This window comes from Camellia sinensis, chromosome 7, assembly GCF_055761805.1.
Source record: "Camellia sinensis isolate YWXY chromosome 7, ASM5576180v1, whole genome shotgun sequence".
In the NCBI taxonomy this organism is placed as follows: domain Eukaryota; kingdom Viridiplantae; phylum Streptophyta; class Magnoliopsida; order Ericales; family Theaceae; genus Camellia; species Camellia sinensis.
In genome coordinates, this window is record NC_138967.1 from 26,821,052 (window position 1) to 26,835,605 (window position 14,554).

Here is a 14,554-nt window from a genome sequence, read left to right on the forward strand (position 1 = left end):
GGGAGCACCGGCCCTCTTTGTTAAAAAGAAAGATGGTGCCTTGAGATTGTGTATAGACTACCGGAAGTTGAATCGGGCTACGGTTAAGAATAAGTATCCTATGCCCCGTATAGATGATTTGTTTGACCAGTTGAAGGGTTCCCGTTGTTTCTCTAAGATAGACTTGAGATCGGGTTACCATCAGTTGAGGGTCAGGGAGGAAGATATTCCTAAGACGGCATTCCGTACGCGGTATGGCCATTACGAGTTTCTGGTGATGCCATTCGGGCTTACCAATGCACCGGCAGTCTTTATGGACTTGATGAACCGGATTTTCCGGGAGTTCTTAGACCGATTTGTGGTCGTCTTCGTGGACGACATTCTTATCTATTCGCCTTCTGAGGAGGAGCACGAGGCACACTTGAGAGTGGTGCTTGAGTTACTTAGAGCCCATAGACTGTATGCCAAGTTTGGGAAGTGTGAGTTCTGGCTGGGGGAAGTCAAATTCTTAGGCCATGTGGTATCCGGGGAAGGGGTGTCTGTTGATACATCCAAGGTTGAGGCAGTGCAAGATTGGGCACAGCCTAAGAGTGTATTTGAGATCCGCAGTTTTCTGGGATTAGCTGGGTATTACCGTCGGTTTGTGAAAGATTTCTCCAGGTTAGCGTCACCGTTGACTAGACTGACTCGGAAAGGAGTCAAGTTTGTGTGGAGTGAGACTTGTGAAAAGTCGTTTCAAGAACTGAAAGTTAGATTGACCACCGCTCCGGTGTTGATTATTCCGGAGAGAGGGTTGGGTTATGCGGTTTATTGTGATGCCTCACGAGAGGGTTTGGGTTGTGTGTTGATGCAAGAGGGGAAAGTGGTAGCTTATGGCTCACGTCAGTTGAAAATACACGAGAAGAATTACCCCACACACGACCTAGAGTTAGCAGCTGTGATCTTTGCCTTGAAAATCTGGAGGCACTACCTTTATGGTGAGAGGTTCGAGGTATTCTCGGATCATAAGAGTTTGAAGTATCTGTTTACACAGAGAGACTTGAATTTGAGGCAGAGGAGATGGATGGAGTTCATCGAGGATTATGATTTTGAGTTGCATTATCATCCGGGAAAGGCCAATGTTGTGGCCGATGCCCTTAGTAGGAAAACCATTAGTGATGTAGCTTGTATAGCCATCCGGGAATGGGAGATGTTGGGAGCACTTGGTGAGTTTGATTTGCTACTGGGCGAATCTGTTGAGGCTGCGGCCTTGTTTTCTGTTGTTGCGCAGCCTACACTTGTGATTAGAGTGTTAGAGGCACAGAGAGGTGACCTTGAGGTAGAATCCCTCCGAGAGAAGATCTCCAGTGGGAAAGTTGAGAAGGGTTTGACGGTGTATCCCGACCTGAGTGTGAGATACCGAAACCGTTTGTTTGTACCGGAGTCTTGCCGAGAGGAAGTACTCCGAGAGTTTCACTATTCGCGCCTTGCGGTGCATCCGGGAGGTACTAAGATGTATCAGGATTTGGGTCGCCAGTTTTGGTGGCGGGGTATGAAGAGAGATGTGGCTGTTTTCGTATCGAAATGCCTTACTTGCCAGCAAGTGAAGGCCGAGCATCAGAGGCCAGCGGGTTTGTTACAACCCTTGCCTATAGCCGAGTGGAAGTGGGAGCATGTCACTATGGACTTCGTTGTAGGTCTTCCGAGGACTCAACGGGGTAGTGATGCTATTTGGGTGGTTGTAGACCGGTTGACTAAGTCGGCGCACTTTATTCCTATGCGCGTGAGAGATTCAGTAGATCATCTTGCCGACTTGTATATTCGGGACGTAGTGAGATTGCACGGGGTCCCAGTGACGATTGTCTCAGATAGAGATCCTCGTTTTACTGCTAGGTTGTGGCAGAGTTTGCAAAGTGCCTTGGGCACTAAGTTGACCTTTAGTACGGCTTATCATCCTCAGACTGACGGGCAGTCCGAGCGTACTATTCAGATCCTCGAGGATATGCTTCGGGGTTGTGTCCTGGACTTCAGTTGGATGTGGGAGAGGCACTTGCCATTGGTAGAGTTTGCCTACAACAACAGTTTTCAGTCTAGCATCGGTATGGCACCGTTTGAGGCCTTGTATGGCCGACCGTGTAGGTCTCCAGTTTGTTGGGCCGAGGTGGGTGATGCACCTTTGTTGGGTCCGGAGTTGGTTAGGGAGACGACGGAGAAAGTTGAGCTTATCCGTAGGAGGCTTGTTACAGCCCAGAGTCGACAAAAGAGTTATGCCGACCGTAGGAGGAGGCCTTTGGCGTTTGAGGTAGGTGATCATGTCTTTCTGAAGATATCACCTAGGCGAGGCTTGATGAGGTTTGGGAAGAGTGGAAAGTTATCCCCTCGGTTTATTGGTCCTTTTGAGATCCTTGAGAGGATAGGTGAGGTTGCTTATCGGTTAGCCTTACCGCCGCAGTTGTCCGGAGTACATGACGTGTTTCATGTGAGTATGCTTCGGAAGTATGAGCCAGATCCATCACATGTGCTGGATTGGACTGATTTAGAGGTAGATGAGGATGCCTCGTATGAGGAGAGACCGGTTCGGGTCTTGGATAGGCGGGATCAGGTCCTGCGTGGCAAGACCATTCCTTTGGTGAAAGTCTTGTGGAAACATCACGGAGTGGAGGAAGCCACTTGGGAACGTGAGTTGGAAGTCCGAGAGAAATATCCGGACTTGTTTATTGATATGTAATTTTGTATTTAAATTTTACATTTTGTTGAACTTAAGAGCTTTTATATATGTCTTAAGTTGTGAAACATTGAAAATGTTTTAGTTATTGGAAGTATGTTTTGGAACTTGCCTCATATGGAAGTTGAATGTAACATTATAGGTGTTAAGTATATTGTTGACATTGGAAAGTTAGTGCATAATGTTGATGCATGTTGATAATACATATGTTGTTTACATATTGTGATATGTCTCTTGTTAAAGGGATGGGATGACCGGTAATGGGTCGAATTGTTGAATGTTAAATTGTAACATTGTTTAAAATGGAGGAAAACCTGTTTTTGAAAACTTGTGCTCAATTTCGGGGGTGAAATTCTTTAAGGGGGGGAGGTTATAGCGATCCCGGGTTTACCCTTGTTGTACAGTGATCCGGACATGTGTCCGTGGATGTTGGATGTTGTTTATTATCTTGTTTGCATCCTTTTTACTTTGTATATTGAGTATGGGATGTGTTGGGCAGGTTTGTTACAGGTTGGTTGTGTTTGGGAGCCTAGTGTTGCTGCCCAGATTTTTGGTCCTTCGCTCGAGCGAGGAGTCTGTCGCTCGAGCGAGAGTAGTGTTGCCCCGGTTCTGGACCTGAGAGTTGTAGTTTCTGGCTCGAGCGAGATTTTCGTGGCTCGAGCGGTCTGGGTTTTTCTTCGCTCGATCGAGAACTTCTTGGCTCGAGCGAGAGTTTTCTGTGTCTGGTCGCTCGAGCGACCAATCCTTCGCTCGAGCGAGAGTGTTTTATATCAGCGGACAGCAGCGTCTAAAACATCACTTTTTCAGTCCTTTTCTTTGATTAAACCCTAAATCCGACACCCTCTCTCTCTAAACTTACACTCTCTCTAAGATTTGATCTCCCTAGGGTGTGAATCTAGCCTAGGGCCTTTGTTAAAAAGATAGAGGGAGTTGAGAGCTTCGACTTAATCTGAAAAAGTTTGGATTTGGAGCAAGTTGATCTTGGAGTCTTCATCTCCTTTTGGGCTAAAACTTCAAGGTAGGGATATCCTACTCCTCTCTATGGGTTTTGTCTTTAAATTTTGGTATTTTGAGATGTTGGGCTTGGTTTGGTAATTTTGTGAAAGTTTGGGGCTTTTGTGTAATTTTACAAAAGTTGGGGTTTTATTCATAATAAACCTAGATGCATGTTTGGCATAGAAAAATAGAATGATTGTTGAATCATTGATGAAAATGGGACCTAAGGGTTGAAATGGTAATTATGGAAAATGGCCTAATTACATTGTTTAATTAATTGGGATAATTAATTGATGAGAAATGAGGAAATGAAATGTTGATTGAATATCCATTTGTGCATTTATTTTCTGTTTTAGAAATAACTGCTTTGGGCTATCGGTGGAGGATAGTCGTGATTGTTGTAGACAATGTATGTTGATTAGGCAAACTGAAACTAATCAATGGAATGTGTTATGGAACTTGACAGTTGCTAGAATACATTAATTGTTTGTATTGTGTGATTGTATATAGAACCAATGTGTTTATATACGTTATGTGTAGAGGAGGAGATAGGGGATGTACTCCGCGGTTTAGGGGAAGATAGGGGATGTACCTCTAAACCGGATAGGTATTGGGAGGAGATAGGGGATGAACTCCGTAGACAGAGCTCATATGCTTGTCTAGAGAAGTGAAGATAGAGCTCATATGCTTATCTTTGTGAAGTGAAGTGTGGATACAGCTTGTATGCTTATCTGTGGATATTGTTGGTATACATATCTGTTGTAGAATGTGGATACGGCTTGTATGCTTATCTGTGGATATTGTTGATATACATATCTGTTGAGAATGTGGATATAGCTTTTATGCTTATCTGAATGTGAGATATAGTTTTTATACATATCTGTGGAAATGATGATAGAGCTATCATGCTTATCTGTTGAAAAAGGGAAAATGAAAAGTAATTGGGACTTGTAAGTCGTTGACATAAATATGTAATTTATGTGATTGTATCAGTGTTGACCAACTATCAATTGCTAATGTTTTAGTCATTGTCCATGGTTGGTTTAGTGTATTTCTACTGGGCTGTGGCTCACCCTATATGGGAATATCATTTTCAGGTGCAGGAAGCATGCCACCTCCAAGGACATAGCTGGGAGGCTAGTGGCGGGCATAGTTTTGTCGTTTTACTTTTGTTGTATTACATGTAATTTCAAGCCAAGGGCTTAATGTGTAAACGAGTTAGAACTCTTTGTTGTAACCAAGTGTTAACTTGGAAAGCTGTAAGCCCGTAGGGCATTTTGTTATGAGGTTAACATGTAATACTTATGTCTTGGAATTCTAATGAATGAAAGGAATGCAGTTAGTTTAAATGTAAATGCATGTCTTACCTGATGGGTTTATTGTTATTATTTTGAGGGCGTTACAACTTGGTATCAGAGCGTACCGGGTTCGAATACTTTGGGTACGTGGGAAGTGATTAGGATCACAATGGGTTTGTCTCGCTTGATAGAGACTTAGATGTGGTATCATATGCTATGTGCTTAAGTGATAACATGCTTATGTGACTATGTGGGTATGGGATTTAATTTCTAGGATGTTGATTGGATCCTTGAGTTTCTGGGAGTCTTGTTGGAAAGGCACTTGATCAATGCTATTTCTAACCGGAACTCTAGTAACGCCTTGGGACTATCATTATCCGGAAATGAAATTCGTAAGTGCTTATGTGTTTATGTGCTTATGTGGAGTGAATTACACTTGTCCATGCATTAGGACGTGAGTGTTTAGTTTCGGCACACCTATGAATGTGCTAACGTTCTGTGTTACCTTTATTAGGATGTCAGGACGAGGAAGAGGTGCTAGGCGTGGTAGACCTGCGAGGCAGGAAGTACCGTTACCGGGTGAGATTCCGGCAGTGCAGGAGGGAGTTGGGCAGGCCAATGTGGCCGAGCCAGTGGGTCAGCAGGCTATGGGTGCCTTGGCCAGAGAGATAGCAGGAGCTTTAGGTATTCTTAGAGCTGGGAATCAGGCAGCTGAGACAGGGCCTTCCTTCTTGAAGAGGGAGTTCTTCCGGTGTAATCCGGACGAGTTTATCGGGGATCCTAAAGAGCCGCTTAACGCAGATGAATGGCTCGAACAGACAACGAAGACGTTTGAGATGCTTGGCATCGAGGACGGAGCACTGAAAGTGACCTTGGCATCCTTCCAGCTGAAGGGAGATGCGGGTCAATGGTGGAAGTACGAGAAAGCTCGTGTTGGTGGTACTTGGGAGGCGTTTGTGAATGCTTTTCAGGAGAGGTTTTTATCAGCAGCAGCTAGGGAGAAGCTGAGGGATCAGTTTAGCCGGCTTAATCAGCAGGGCTTGTCAGTGGCCGAGTTTGAGGCTACTTTTACCAGTCTGTCTAGGTTTGCACCTGAACTGGTGGCGTCTGAGGAACGCCGTTGCTATGAGTTTGAGCGGAAGTTGAGGCGGGGCCTCAAGTTGAGAATTGGTGGGTCTTATATTCGAGAGTATAGACACCTAGTGGATGCTGCAGCTCATATGGAGCTTATGATGCAGGAGGAGGATGAGGGTCAGAGAGGCTCCAAGAGGAGCCAAGATAGTCAGAGTGATGACAGGAGACAGAAGGGTTCTAACCCTCAGCAGTCTCAGGGTGCAGTCTCTAGATCGACCTTTCCAGTGCCTAGTGTAGGCTCGGGGAGAGGCAGTCAGGGAGAATTCACTTGTTACAAGTGTGGCCAGCTGGGTCACAAGGTTTCTGTTTGCCCGCAGAAGGGTGGGGGTCAGAAAGCTGCTTCTTCTTCAGCTAGACCGCAGAGTCAGAGTTTGGGCAGGGGGCAGCTCTTGACTTGTTATCAGTGTGGACAATCTGGGCACATGAAGAGGTTTTGCCCACAGTTGAGTGCCACTTCGGGAGCGTCTGGTTCTAGGCAGACGCAGGGTTTCCAGCCAGCTCAGTCTGTGCAGGCCTCGAGGGCCAATCCGGGGGCTTCGTCATCCCAGTCTGTGCAGCAGTCTTTTGCTCCGAGAGGTGAGCAGGTAGACCAGGGGCCTACGGGGCGCGTGTATGCTGTTACCGCGCAGGATTTAGTACCAGCTCCATCAGTAGTGAGAGGTACTTTTCTGTTTTGCAACTCAGTTGCTAGTGTGTTGATAGACACGGGTGCATCTCATTCTTTTGTATCTGCTGCATTTGCATCTGTTTTGGAATTGGAGTTAGCACAGTTAGCATCTCCTATTTGTGTGGTATCGCCTTTGGGCGGTGAGTTGATTCTGAAACAGGGTGTTAGAGGATGTGAGATTGAGGTCGCCGATTATAGGCTTCCTTTTCCGTTTGTTGTCATGCCCATGAAGGGTTTTGATGTTATTTTGGGTATGGACTGGTTATCGTCATACCGGGCTGTTATTGATTGCTACCGCCAGAGGGTTACATTATGTACCTTGAGCGGGGAGTGGTTCCATTTCTTGGGAGACCGGGTTGGTAGTGTTTTGCCACCGGGGTATGATTCGCGAGGGCGAAGTGAGCTTAGTAGTCTACTTGCTAGCTTTGAGAGTGGTGAGAGTGGTGAGACCCAGGTTGTGTTACCGAGGGTGGTTTGTGAGTATTCGGATGTCTTTCCCGAAGATCTTGTTAGTTTGCCACCTCACCGAGAGATAGAGTTCTCTATTGATTTAGTGCCTGGTACGGCGCCGATTTCTATGGCACCTTACCGTTTTGCTCCAGCAGAGTTGGTTGAGTTGAAAGTTCAGCTCCAGGAATTGCTAGATAAGGGCTTTGTTCGCCCTAGTGTTTCACCGTGGGGAGCACCGGCCCTCTTTGTTAAAAAGAAAGATGGTGCCTTGAGATTGTGTATAGACTACCGGAAGTTGAATCGGGCTACGGTTAAGAATAAGTATCCTATGCCCCGTATAGATGATTTGTTTGACCAGTTGAAGGGTTCCCGTTGTTTCTCTAAGATAGACTTGAGATCGGGTTACCATCAGTTGAGGGTCAGGGAGGAAGATATTCCTAAGACGGCATTCCGTACGCGGTATGGCCATTACGAGTTTCTGGTGATGCCATTCGGGCTTACCAATGCACCGGCAGTCTTTATGGACTTGATGAACCGGATTTTCCGGGAGTTCTTAGACCGATTTGTGGTCGTCTTCGTGGACGACATTCTTATCTATTCGCCTTCTGAGGAGGAGCACGAGGCACACTTGAGAGTGGTGCTTGAGTTACTTAGAGCCCATAGACTGTATGCCAAGTTTGGGAAGTGTGAGTTCTGGCTGGGGGAAGTCAAATTCTTAGGCCATGTGGTATCCGGGGAAGGGGTGTCTGTTGATACATCCAAGGTTGAGGCAGTGCAAGATTGGGCACAGCCTAAGAGTGTATTTGAGATCCGCAGTTTTCTGGGATTAGCTGGGTATTACCGTCGGTTTGTGAAAGATTTCTCCAGGTTAGCGTCACCGTTGACTAGACTGACTCGGAAAGGAGTCAAGTTTGTGTGGAGTGAGACTTGTGAAAAGTCGTTTCAAGAACTGAAAGTTAGATTGACCACCGCTCCGGTGTTGATTATTCCGGAGAGAGGGTTGGGTTATGCGGTTTATTGTGATGCCTCACGAGAGGGTTTGGGTTGTGTGTTGATGCAAGAGGGGAAAGTGGTAGCTTATGGCTCACGTCAGTTGAAAATACACGAGAAGAATTACCCCACACACGACCTAGAGTTAGCAGCTGTGATCTTTGCCTTGAAAATCTGGAGGCACTACCTTTATGGTGAGAGGTTCGAGGTATTCTCGGATCATAAGAGTTTGAAGTATCTGTTTACACAGAGAGACTTGAATTTGAGGCAGAGGAGATGGATGGAGTTCATCGAGGATTATGATTTTGAGTTGCATTATCATCCGGGAAAGGCCAATGTTGTGGCCGATGCCCTTAGTAGGAAAACCATTAGTGATGTAGCTTGTATAGCCATCCGGGAATGGGAGATGTTGGGAGCACTTGGTGAGTTTGATTTGCTACTGGGCGAATCTGTTGAGGCTGCGGCCTTGTTTTCTGTTGTTGCGCAGCCTACACTTGTGATTAGAGTGTTAGAGGCACAGAGAGGTGACCTTGAGGTAGAATCCCTCCGAGAGAAGATCTCCAGTGGGAAAGTTGAGAAGGGTTTGACGGTGTATCCCGACCTGAGTGTGAGATACCGAAACCGTTTGTTTGTACCGGAGTCTTGCCGAGAGGAAGTACTCCGAGAGTTTCACTATTCGCGCCTTGCGGTGCATCCGGGAGGTACTAAGATGTATCAGGATTTGGGTCGCCAGTTTTGGTGGCGGGGTATGAAGAGAGATGTGGCTGTTTTCGTATCGAAATGCCTTACTTGCCAGCAAGTGAAGGCCGAGCATCAGAGGCCAGCGGGTTTGTTACAACCCTTGCCTATAGCCGAGTGGAAGTGGGAGCATGTCACTATGGACTTCGTTGTAGGTCTTCCGAGGACTCAACGGGGTAGTGATGCTATTTGGGTGGTTGTAGACCGGTTGACTAAGTCGGCGCACTTTATTCCTATGCGCGTGAGAGATTCAGTAGATCATCTTGCCGACTTGTATATTCGGGACGTAGTGAGATTGCACGGGGTCCCAGTGACGATTGTCTCAGATAGAGATCCTCGTTTTACTGCTAGGTTGTGGCAGAGTTTGCAAAGTGCCTTGGGCACTAAGTTGACCTTTAGTACGGCTTATCATCCTCAGACTGACGGGCAGTCCGAGCGTACTATTCAGATCCTCGAGGATATGCTTCGGGGTTGTGTCCTGGACTTCAGTTGGATGTGGGAGAGGCACTTGCCATTGGTAGAGTTTGCCTACAACAACAGTTTTCAGTCTAGCATCGGTATGGCACCGTTTGAGGCCTTGTATGGCCGACCGTGTAGGTCTCCAGTTTGTTGGGCCGAGGTGGGTGATGCACCTTTGTTGGGTCCGGAGTTGGTTAGGGAGACGACGGAGAAAGTTGAGCTTATCCGTAGGAGGCTTGTTACAGCCCAGAGTCGACAAAAGAGTTATGCCGACCGTAGGAGGAGGCCTTTGGCGTTTGAGGTAGGTGATCATGTCTTTCTGAAGATATCACCTAGGCGAGGCTTGATGAGGTTTGGGAAGAGTGGAAAGTTATCCCCTCGGTTTATTGGTCCTTTTGAGATCCTTGAGAGGATAGGTGAGGTTGCTTATCGGTTAGCCTTACCGCCGCAGTTGTCCGGAGTACATGACGTGTTTCATGTGAGTATGCTTCGGAAGTATGAGCCAGATCCATCACATGTGCTGGATTGGACTGATTTAGAGGTAGATGAGGATGCCTCGTATGAGGAGAGACCGGTTCGGGTCTTGGATAGGCGGGATCAGGTCCTGCGTGGCAAGACCATTCCTTTGGTGAAAGTCTTGTGGAAACATCACGGAGTGGAGGAAGCCACTTGGGAACGTGAGTTGGAAGTCCGAGAGAAATATCCGGACTTGTTTATTGATATGTAATTTTGTATTTAAATTTTACATTTTGTTGAACTTAAGAGCTTTTATATATGTCTTAAGTTGTGAAACATTGAAAATGTTTTAGTTATTGGAAGTATGTTTTGGAACTTGCCTCATATGGAAGTTGAATGTAACATTATAGGTGTTAAGTATATTGTTGACATTGGAAAGTTAGTGCATAATGTTGATGCATGTTGATAATACATATGTTGTTTACATATTGTGATATGTCTCTTGTTAAAGGGATGGGATGACCGGTAATGGGTCGAATTGTTGAATGTTAAATTGTAACATTGTTTAAAATGGAGGAAAACCTGTTTTTGAAAACTTGTGCTCAATTTCGGGGGTGAAATTCTTTAAGGGGGGGAGGTTATAGCGATCCCGGGTTTACCCTTGTTGTACAGTGATCCGGACATGTGTCCGTGGATGTTGGATGTTGTTTATTATCTTGTTTGCATCCTTTTTACTTTGTATATTGAGTATGGGATGTGTTGGGCAGGTTTGTTACAGGTTGGTTGTGTTTGGGAGCCTAGTGTTGCTGCCCAGATTTTTGGTCCTTCGCTCGAGCGAGGAGTCTGTCGCTCGAGCGAGAGTAGTGTTGCCCCGGTTCTGGACCTGAGAGTTGTAGTTTCTGGCTCGAGCGAGATTTTCGTGGCTCGAGCGGTCTGGGTTTTTCTTCGCTCGATCGAGAACTTCTTGGCTCGAGCGAGAGTTTTCTGTGTCTGGTCGCTCGAGCGACCAATCCTTCGCTCGAGCGAGAGTGTTTTATATCAGCGGACAGCAGCGTCTAAAACATCACTTTTTCAGTCCTTTTCTTTGATTAAACCCTAAATCCGACACCCTCTCTCTCTAAACTTACACTCTCTCTAAGATTTGATCTCCTTAGGGTGTGAATCTAGCCTAGGGCCTTTGTTAAAAAGATAGAGGGAGTTGAGAGCTTCGACTTAATCTGAAAAAGTTTGGATTTGGACCAAGTTGATCTTGGAGTCTTCATCTCCTTTTGGGCTAAAACTTCAAGGTAAGGATATCCTACTCCTCTCTATGGGTTTTGTCTTTAAATTTTGGTATTTTGAGATGTTGGGCTTGGTTTGGTAATTTTGTGAAAGTTTGGGGCTTTTGTGTAATTTTACAAAAGTTGGGGTTTTATTCATAATAAACCTAGATGCATGTTTGGCATAGAAAAATAGAATGATTGTTGAATCATTGATGAAAATGGGACCTAAGGGTTGAAATGGTAATTATGGAAAATGGCCTAATTACATTGTTTAATTAATTGGGATAATTAATTGATGAGAAATGAGGAAATGAAATGTTGATTGAATATCCATTTGTGCATTTATTTTCTGTTTTAGAAATAACTGCTTTGGGCTATCGGTGGAGGATAGTCGTGATTGTTGTAGACAATGTATGTTGATTAGGCAAACTGAAACTAATCAATGGAATGTGTTATGGAACTTGACAGTTGCTAGAATACATTAATTGTTTGTATTGTGTGATTGTATATAGAACCAATGTGTTTATATACGTTATGTGTAGAGGAGGAGATAGGGGATGTACTCCGCGGTTTAGGGGAAGATAGGGGATGTACCTCTAAACCGGATAGGTATTGGGAGGAGATAGGGGATGAACTCCGTAGACAGAGCTCATATGCTTGTCTAGAGAAGTGAAGATAGAGCTCATATGCTTATCTTTGTGAAGTGAAGTGTGGATACAGCTTGTATGCTTATCTGTGGATATTGTTGGTATACATATCTGTTGTAGAATGTGGATACGGCTTGTATGCTTATCTGTGGATATTGTTGATATACATATCTGTTGAGAATGTGGATATAGCTTTTATGCTTATCTGAATGTGAGATATAGTTTTTATACATATCTGTGGAAATGATGATAGAGCTAGCATGCTTATCTGTTGAAAAAGGGAAAATGAAAAGTAATTGGGACTTGTAAGTCGTTGACATAAATATGTAATTTATGTGATTGTATCAGTGTTGACCAACTATCAATTGCTAATGTTTTAGTCATTGTCCATGGTTGGTTTAGTGTATTTCTACTGGGCTGTGGCTCACCCTATATGGGAATATCATTTTCAGGTGCAGGAAGCATGCCACCTCCAAGGACATAGCTGGGAGGCTAGTGGCGGGCATAGTTTTGTCGTTTTACTTTTGTTGTATTACATGTAATTTCAAGCCAAGGGCTTAATGTGTAAACGAGTTAGAACTCTTTGTTGTAACCAAGTGTTAACTTGGAAAGCTGTAAGCCCGTAGGGCATTTTGTTATGAGGTTAACATGTAATACTTATGTCTTGGAATTCTAATGAATGAAAGGAATGCAGTTAGTTTAAATGTAAATGCATGTCTTACCTGATGGGTTTATTGTTATTATTTTGAGGGCGTTACATGTTTAGAAGCGGCGATGTTAGAGAAATATGTTTAAAGGCTACATGTCTTCGGTTAAAAACTCTCTTTAATTACTTATGGTTGATCCATCCTACATCAAAATTATATGTTTGAATCTTGTTGTCTACTTTTTTTTTTTGATCAACAAAAAATATTTTTTTTCTCTTTTTTTTTTAATCTTGTTGTCTACTTAATAGTTAAAATATTTAAATTTGTTTATCCATTTATGAAGAAAAATTTGTCATCAAGAACCATTGAGTATACAAATAATAATATTATTTATTTCTCTAACAACAACAATTATTAAGTGAGTTGGTAATGTATTGGTGATTAAAATGTTACATTCACACAATTTTTTTTTTTTTTCACAATTCTTTAATGAGGTGGCAAAACAGAATACATGTAATGAGAGTTTTGAGGAAATATTAAAATGTGGATCAACTCTTTAAATTTTACTTGTCATATCATTTGGTGATGGAGGGAGAGGGGAAAATTGTGTACATGAATCATTTGTACAAAAATTTTGGTCATTTTGATTAAATGCTGGCTTGAGTGGAGCTGCCATCAAAGGTGTTACAAGCAGGATGATAAGATAAGCCATTATTCATCATATTGATTCATATGTAACGTAAATTTAGACTTTTGATACTGTTATTCTCTAATATATGTGTTGTATTTTTTTATTTCAACCGAAATATGACCATATCACTGGCTCCGTTTGTTTAGAAACAAATAGATCATAGAAAATGAAAATGATAAAAAGTGAAGTGAAATTATGGAAAAGGAAAAGGAAAAGGAAAAGGAAATGAAAATTTATTTTCTTGCATGCATTTAAATAGATGACAAATTTTGTAAGAAAATGATGCAAAAAAAATATAATCATCGCATAACAAGAAGTTGAACCTTGTCTAGATTTCTGAGAAAAAATAAATTTTCATGTATATTTTATGAGAAATTGTTAGTCTAACTTACAAGCTAATTTGAGTTATACTGAAAATTTTAGTATTCACTATTTTTTTATTTTTTTTAATCAGCAAAAAAGGGGTGTATTGATACATCAATCAAATGCAACAAGGTAAAGAGAGAGGAGCAAAAAGGGGGTGTATTGATACACCAATCCTTGCAACCTACATGCCAAATAAATTGACACCTATAAATAAGCAAAGCAAGCACAACCCCTTTACAAACACGAGGCAAATAGCAGGGGATGTACCAAATTAAATCACTAAACCAACCGACGTAATGTAGCCACAACACAAGGAGATCAAGAGGTCAAAGAATACGAGGCCGTAGGACTCTATTTAAACAAACACAAACACAAAAAATAAAAAATAAAAAAATAAAAATTATTTTTTCCTTTTTCTTTCACTTTCATGTATTATCTAGCTAATCAAATTAAGCCATATAAGTGGCGACACGTCAAAGGCAAGGTATTCAATTGATTGAATACCCCGTCTCTCTTTTTATTTGTATAGAACACCCAAATTTATAGATTTTGCATATCCAATCCATAAATCTTGAATATCATCATCTCACTCACCCTACAACCCGCTCACAATCTATTTTAATTCTCAATGTAATACTCTAATTAGAAAAATTACCTATATAAAAAGTAAAATGCATAAATTTAAAGTTAGGTGCGTGTAAGTCAAATCCACACTACACTTATACTACAACATATAAGAGTTTTAGACACCAAATGTTTTAGTCTCTAAAAGTAAAATTTTGATATCATGACGATAGTCGTTAAAAATAAGCCTTTTAGCTACAAAATTTTAAAAATGTCACTAATAAACAGACTTTTAGGGATAAAATAATTTGGTCTCAAAATGATTTATTTTTTGAGACAAAAAATTTGGTCTAAAAAGGATAATAATTAATCACAAATGTCCAATTTTTGTTACTAAAAATATAATAATAACATTTTTCACAACAAAATTATTTGATCCCTAAAAAATAATTTTATCCCTTAATTTTAGTTTCTAAAACCTTAATTTTTTGTAGTGCTAGTCTGTT